This window comes from Hyperolius riggenbachi, chromosome 7 (assembly GCF_040937935.1).
Source record: "Hyperolius riggenbachi isolate aHypRig1 chromosome 7, aHypRig1.pri, whole genome shotgun sequence".
In the NCBI taxonomy this organism is placed as follows: Eukaryota; Metazoa; Chordata; class Amphibia; order Anura; family Hyperoliidae; genus Hyperolius; species Hyperolius riggenbachi.
Window position 1 is genome coordinate 138601808 of NC_090652.1, and position 8218 is coordinate 138610025.

At 43.6% G+C, this 8218-nt stretch overlaps 1 protein-coding gene across 4 annotated transcripts in view; it reads left to right on the plus strand.

Annotated features, from left to right (window-relative positions):
- CIITA (class II major histocompatibility complex transactivator) overlaps positions 1 to 6071 on the plus strand; it is a 242012-nt gene extending 235941 nt beyond the window's left edge. For all 4 annotated transcript variants that reach the window (XM_068244683.1, XM_068244685.1, XM_068244684.1 and 1 more), the window contains one exon: positions 4232 to 6071. The gene's annotated coding sequence lies outside the window, so the exon portion shown is untranslated. The remainder of the gene's footprint in view (positions 1 to 4231) is intronic.
- The last annotated feature ends 2147 nt before the right edge of the window (positions 6072 to 8218 follow it).

Here is an 8218-nt window from a genome sequence, read left to right on the forward strand (position 1 = left end):
GCATTGCTTACATCTATTCCCCCCTCTAATCACACCCTGAGACACCCATCAATCACCTCCTGTCACCCCTAGCACTCCTACCCATCAGATCAGGTCCTAATTTGCCCCGTGTGGGCTCCTGATCATTCGGCCAAACCCTCAGATTCCCCTCAAACTCCCTTCCGATCACCTCCCCAGTGCATTGATTGCATCTATTCTCCCCTCTAATCACCCCCTGAGACACCCATCAATCACCTCCTGTCACCACCTGTCACCTCCTAGCACTCCTATCCATCAGATCAGGTCCTAATCTGCCCCCTGCGGGCTTCTGATCACCCGGCCAAACCCTCACCCGCCCCAGTGACAGAATTTTTTTTTTCTGATCACTGCTGGTCTCTACGACTTAATTGTGGCTGAGACCAACCGTTATGCCACACAATACGCAACTGCCAATCCAAGAAGCTACCATGCTCAGCCTTTTCGGTGGAAACCACTCCAAGTTTCCGAACGTAACATTTTTTGGGGCCTTCTCCTTAACATGGGTCTAGTCAAAAAGAATGTATTGCGGTCCTTTTGGTCTACACACCAAATACATCACATGCTCATGTTCTCTGCTGCCATGTCCAGGTCACGATTTGAGAACATCCTGCGCTTCCTGCACTTTAGTGCCAATACAACCTGTCATCTAACAGGCCACCCTGCTTATGACCGGTTCCACAGAATTTGGCCCCTCATAGACCATCTTTCATCAAAATTTGCAGATGCTTATACCCCTGAACAGTCATTTTGAGGCATTTGGTTTCTAGACTACTCCTCACGGTTTTGGGCCCCTAAAATGCCAGGGCAGTATAGGAACCTCACAAGTGACCCCATTTTAGAAAGAAGATACCCCAAGGTATTCCGTTAGGTGTATGATGAGCTCATAGAAGATTTTATTTTTTGTCACAAGTTAGTGGAAAATGACACTTTGTGAAAAAATAAAATAAAAATCAATTTCTGCTAACTTGTGACAAAAAAATAAAATCTTCTATGAACTCACCATACTCCTAACAGAATACCTTGGGGTATTGTTGTTGTCTGTTGTCTTTCTAAAATGGGGTCACTTGTGGGATTCCTAAACTGCCCTGGCATTTTAGGGGCCCTAAACCGTGAGGAGTAGTCTGGAAATCAAATGCCTTAAAAGGGAACCAGAGACGCCGTCTTGTAAAAAGAAAAAAGATTTTATACATACCTGGGGCTTCTTCCAGCCCCATAAGCCTGCATCGCTCCCACGCCGCCATCCTCCGCTTCCTGAATCCGCCGGTACTGGGTCCCATCACTTCCGGTGGACGCGGCCAATTGTCAGCATGAGCAGGGGCTCCCTCCATACCCTTACGCGTTTGGCTGCGCAGGGTATGTCGAGAGCCCCTGTGATGCGGACAATTGGCCGCGTGCTGCCGCCGACTGGCCGAAACTACGGGACCCGGTACCGCCGGATACAGGAAGCGGAGGACGGCGGCGTGGGAGCGATCCGTGCATACGGGGCTGGAGGAAGCACCAGGTATGTATAAAATCTTTTTTCTGGGGCCTCTGGTTCCCTTTAAAATGACCTGTGAAATCCTAAAGGTACTCATAGGACTTTGGGCCCCTTAGTGCACCTAGGCTGCAAAAAAGTGTCACACATGTGGTATCGCTGTACTCAGGAGAAGTAGTATAATGTGTTTTGGGGTGTATTTTTACACATACCCATGCTGGGTGGGAGAAATATCTCTGTAAATGAGATTTTTTTACACACAATTGTCCATTTACAGAGATATTTCTCCCACCCACCATGGGTATGTGTAAAATTACACCACAAAACACATTATACTATTTCTCCTGAGTACGGCGATACCACATGTGGGACACTTTTTTGCAGCCTAACTGCGCTAAGGGGCCCAAAGTCCTATGAGCACCTTAAGGCTTTACAGGGGTGCTTACAATTTAGCACCCCCCAAAATGCCAGGACTGTAAACACACCCCACATTTTGGAAAGTAGACACCCCAAAGTATTCAGAGAGAGGCATGGTGAGTCCATGGCAGATTTCATTTTTTTTTGTCACAAGTTAGCAGAAATGGAAACTTTTTTTTTGTGTGTGTCACAAAGTGTGGTATTCCGCTAACTTGTGACAAAAAATAAAATCTTCTATGAACTCACCATGCCTCTTAGTGAATACTTTGGGATGTCTTCTTTCCAAAATGGGGTCATTTGGGGGGTATTTATACTATCCTTGAATTCTAGCCCCTCATGAAACATGACAGGTGGTCAGAAAAGTCAGAGATGCTTCAAAATGGGAAAATTCACTTTTTGCACCACAGTTTTTAAACGTTATAACTTTTACCCAAACCAATAAATATACACTTATTGGATTTTTTTTTTATCAAAGACATGTAGCACAATAAATGTGGGCAAAAATGTATGTAGAAATTTTACTTTATTTGAAAAATGTCAGCACAGAAAGTTAAAAAAAATATTTTTTTTTGACAAAATTCATGTCTATTTTGATGAATATAATAAAAACTAAAAATCATAGCAGCAATCAAATAGCACCAAAAGAAAGCTGTATTAGGGACAAGAAAAGGAGGGAAAATTCATTTAGGTGGTAGGTTGTATGACCGAGCAATAAACCGTTAAAGCTGCAGTGGTCTGAATGGAAAAAAAGTGTCTGTTCCTTAAGGGGTTTTAAGACTGCAATCCTTAACCCTCCTGGCGGTTTATTAAAATCCGCCAGGGGGCAGCAAATCCGTTTAAAAAAAATATGCTCAGCGGCATCCCCTGGAGGGCTTCGTCGACGTCGTGATGTCAAAGGGGACTCCGATCCACCCCACAGCGCTGCCTGGCACTGATTGGCCAGGCAGCGCACGGGGTCTGGGGGGGGGGGGGGGGCTGCGGCACGACGGATAGCGGTGGATCGGCGGGTAGCGGCAGCGATCAGATTGCACACGCAGCTAGCAAAGTGCTAGCTGCGTGTAGCAAAAAGAAAATTATGCAAATCGGCCCAGCTGGGCCTGAGCGGTGCCTTCCGGCGGCATAGCCCGTGCTCAGCATGGGCTTACCGCCAGGGAGGTTAAGTGGTTAAGGGCTTGATTCACTAAACCGTGATAACTCAAATATCACATCTTATCAAAGATATCACACGTTATCAAAGTTAACATGCCTTATCAGAGTAGCATAGCGAGCGCTACGAACTTATGCCTGCTAATTGGCAATGGCACTCGTCCTGCCCTGAGCCCCTGCTGGTTCGTAGAGCTTGCTATACTACTCTGATAAGGCGTGTTAACTTTGATAACGTGTGATATCTTTGATAAGGTGTGATATTTGAGTTATCACAGTTTAGTGAATCAAGCCCCAAGAGTGTAAGAATATAGGATGCAGTCCTATGACATAATTAATGTGTCTGATGGGAAGGAAGGTCAGATGCGGTGACAATTAGGCTGGGTTCCCATTTGGAGCCGGACCACGAAGGCCAGAGGGAGCAGACAGTGTAGTGTCCACTCCGATGGTCCGTTGTGGCCTGGCTGGTGCCCGGAGCAGATGTGTTTCAGCCAAAGGCTATATGGAAAATGCATCCGCCTCTCCGGGAAAATCATGGACAGCACCGAAGTACATGCAGAATGACAAATGTGCACGTTTGCGCTGCAATCCCATCCTTATAATTGAATGGGATTGCAAGCGCATCTTGGAGAATCGCGATGCAGCACAGAGCCGTACATCACCACAGCCACCTGCATTGCACGCAGAGTTGCAGGGGAAATGAGGCCTAAGTGACAGTAGCTGACGATCAGCTACCTAACCCAGTGGCCAACTCATTTTTCCCCCTAAGGGACCTTTTACACTTAATGTGTTGGTATGCGTTTTTTTTCTCCATAGCAGTGCATTGTGAAAAAGCTTCAGTATTTCAGTGTATAGTGTGAAAGAGGCCATAGGGAAACATGGACATTACCTTGCACATCAGTTGTCATCTCAGTTACAACTGTCAGCAACTGATATAGTGTAAAAGGACCCTTGGCTTCAGGGTTTGAGACATTTGTCCATTGAAATAGTTATTGTTTTTGTGATCCATCCATGTAAAATGTTCACTAGGAAGGTTGAAATTAGTAAAGCTTGTTGACTGCAGTGCCAATAATGGAATTAATTTATTATATGATATATTATGCTTATGCTTATTTAACCTGCAGCTACAGCAATACACCTTTTCACTGAACAGTGAACTTACAGTTTCTCTCTTCATAGGTCCCCAGCCCCGAAGGAAGCTTGTATTTCAATTGACAGTATGTGGCTGGATAAACTGTTTGCCAAGCATTGTTGCAGCAGAAAAAGACAAATGTGTTCTATCTGCCACTATGCACCTTACTATTTGCACAAATGTATATTTCTTTATTGCACTAATGCCTTGCTTTTTGGCTGCATTGTACCTTATGAGTGGTGAATACAAACCAAATGAAGACATTTCCTTTACATATCAGCCAAGCTCTCGTCTAATTCTTGGTACTGGAATGAACTTTTCTGGGGCTGAGGAGCATTTGCCTTTAAAGCGAACCTTCAGGAAAACATCTTGATGTACATTCTCATTCGTCGCTTCATGGATGCATTTTTTTTAAAGTGGACTTTTAGCTATAGTGCTACACTACAGTTTGCTTTTTACCCTGCGCCTACATGGTGAGCTTCATGACGTCCATGTAATGCAAATAAGACCAATGCTACACCAGCGTCCCACCTAGAATTAACTATCATGGAGGGATATTTTACTTATGGTTTTAATACTTGGTTGTAATTATTTGTAATACTTTCAGATTTGGTTGCAAGAGGTGCCCAGAGTGATAAAATGACCACATGGTTAAAAATGGGGATTAGATTCCCAAAGGTATGAATGCAAGGGATGATTTGACTTCACTACATGTTTGACAAGACTATTCTGCTTTATCAGGTGTACAAAGTCTGGTATGCTCTGATAAATTACTCACGTAAGCTTATCAAAGAAACCAGGTTTAGTACACATGATCAAGCAGATAGTGCCGAGAAGCACATTGTGAGAATAAAAGTCTGTTCCTCACTTGCATAGTTCCCTTTGGGGAGTTAAAGTACCCCTGGATTGATCGGAGAAATCTTATTTCTTGAAGCCCATGGTGGACTAGAGTACCTGTTCTTGAATTTACTTCTGCCTCTCGTTGTGGTCGGGGGTCCCCCCATTCCCCGTGTCCATCTAAATTTTACAGCCACCTGAAAGTTCCTCCGAGCGGCACAGAGCAATTCTGAACCATGCAGGTACGAGTTTGGGACTGCGGCTGTGCAGTGAAAGAAAGCGCTTGTTAACAAGTACTTGCCTACATTGTGCTCTCACAAGTTAGAACAGCACCTATTTAGTTCTCTATTGTGTAGTGCTACTTGGGAACACCTGCAGATAAAGATAAAGAGGGGGCGACAATTGGCAAGTAACAGGTAATTTAGATAACCCACCATGGGCTTTATTTTATCATTTTTATGTCAGTTCAGTGGTACTGTAGTCCATCCCAATGTTTCATCCTTTATCCATTTTATCATTCTGAGTATCTGTTGCCATAAAGAAAGTGTTGCTAGTCCCTAATCTGTATTCACTGGAATTGGCTACCCATTAGGTGGGACACTAAAGGAAAGTGACCAATTAGGCAAATACCTAGGAGGCAGTACCATTATCTAAAAAAAAAAAATCCTGAAGCATGTACAGTAGGTGGCTGGTGGATGAAAACCACAATCATGAAAGTAGGCTATAGACGTGTCTCTTCAGTAACATAGTTACCAGGACAGGCTACCCTTTCTGTTCTACTCCACCACGTAATAAAAAAAGGATGAGGTTTGCATTGGAAAGTCTTGGTAATCCTCTTGCACTATAAGGTAACTGTAATAGAACTGCTCTTTAGTGCTCTGTGCAGTTCTTCTGATTGCTCGCCTATTTTAAAGCACTGTTTAAATGTTTGATTTTATTATAGCTGCATTTCGAAGGGCCATTCTGTGTTTCCTTTTTATACACCGTTAACATAATTGTTTGTAAGCGTTGCATGAATTATGCATTGTGATGTAAATACTTTTAAATTTTTTTTACTTGTCTGTTTAAAGTCCTTCTGTGCTGCATTGTCCACTTATAATGCAAATTGTTATTTTGTTGAAACACTGGATAACAGTTGATTTTTGTACTCAATTTTTTTGTTTATAGTATAGTGAGCATAAGTTTGTTTGGTACTCAGAGGTTTAAATACACTGTTTTCATCCTGTGTCCATTATAACCGTATGTGTAGCATTCGATTCTAATAGGAGCGATATATACACTGATCTGCCAAAACATTAAAGCATGCCTGAACTGTACCACAAAAGTAGATCTTTACTTACCTGGTGCTTCTTCCAACCCTCCGCAGTCTGTCAGGTCCCTCAGAGTCCTCTGGGTCCCCTCCGTTATGCCGCTGCCTCTTTAAAAGATCTGCGACTAAGGGTACATACACATGGCATACAAATGCTTTTAGCTGTGAGGCAGGAACTAAAGACAGAAGATTGCAGAATGCAGTTTTGACAGACAATTTGCACCAGCAACAATTGTAGACACGCGACAACATACTGAGTGATCTCACAACAGAAGCAGTCTGCCACGGACGTGTAAAGTGAGCATCAGCGTCTGCTTCCAAGCTGTCCACAAGCTGTCCGTCTTTAAGACATTTGTACACACAACACAACAACTCTAAATTGAAAGACGGTTTGCACTACAAAAGTTGTGAGGGATTGAACGGTTTGATCTCTCATGCAAGGGCTTGTCTGCAGGAAGTCTTTGTCACCTGTTGCATACACACGGAGCAATTGCTGCACAAACCATCCTCCGTCGCCTGTCTTAAGAGACATTTGTATGCCGTGTGTATGGGCCTTAAAACTCCAGCAGTTGTTGGCTACTGCCCATGGGCGGTCCCATCCATGTGCCTTCTTGATTTTGCTCCTGTTGTGGGGAGAGTTCTGCGGATACACAGTACAATTCATTTGAGAACCACGCATGTGCAGAATGCTCCTAGCATCAGGCGCGCAGACTGGACCATGTATGCATAGTAGGCAGCAACTGTGGGTTTAGTTGCAGATCTTTCAGAGGGAACAGTGGCACAATGGAAGGGACACGGAGGGATCTGAAAAACTATAGGGAACTGGAAGAAGCCCCAGGTAAGTAAAATCTACTTTTTTGGTTCAACTTGTGTTCTTTAAAGGTATCTAACTATGCAAATATTGTGTGTGTGTCCCTTTTCTGCTAAGACAGCTCTGACTCCTTGCATGGGCTCCACAAGGCCTACAATATCTGCCAACAGGATGATAGCAGCAGATCCATTAAATCCTGTAAATTCTAGGCTTAGCCTCCATGGATTTAACTTGACTTTTTAGCACATTCCACAGATGCTCGATTGGACTCAGATTTGTGGAATTTGGAGATCAGAGGAAGCATGAATCATCAAACCAAACCACCTTCTTCCGGCACTCCATGGTTCAGTTCTGTTACTCGCGTGACCACTGCAGGCTCATTTGACGATGAATTGAGGTTAGGATGGGTATTGGACTTGTTTGTGCTATACAGGAAATTGCTGTGCACTGTGTGTTCTGCTTCCCCTGTCTCATGGCCAGCATTAGTTTTCAGCAATTTGTGCTACATTAGCTCTTGTGTGGGATCTGATCAGGTAGGCAAGCCTTCTCTCCATACAGGCATCAATAAGCTTCAGCACCCATAACTCTGTTCCTGGTTCACCAGTTGCCCTTCCTTGAACAACTAAGCACTGCATACTGTTAACACCACATAAGACCTGCCCTTTTGGGAATGCTTTGACCCAGTCATTTAGCCATCCCAGTTTGGCTCTTGTCAAAGTCACTCAGTCTACCCATTTTTCCTGTTTCCAACACATCACCTTCAAGAAGTCACTTTTCAGTTGCTGCCTAATTTATCCCATCCCTTGACAGGTGCCATTGAAATAATTTAATCACTGATATTCACTTGATTAATCAGTTGGCTTTAAAGTTGTGACTGATGTGTGTATATAATGAAGACACATATGGGCCAGTACAAATTCCAAGTAGGCCACATTTACTAATGCTGTAAATGAGGGGTAAAAGAGCTCTAAACTGGGACCAGGCCTACCTTTCTGGAGCTGTATTTTGTACATATTTTTTTTTACCAATTTATGGACTTCAATGTAATAAACTATATGGACTTTTATGTAGTAAATT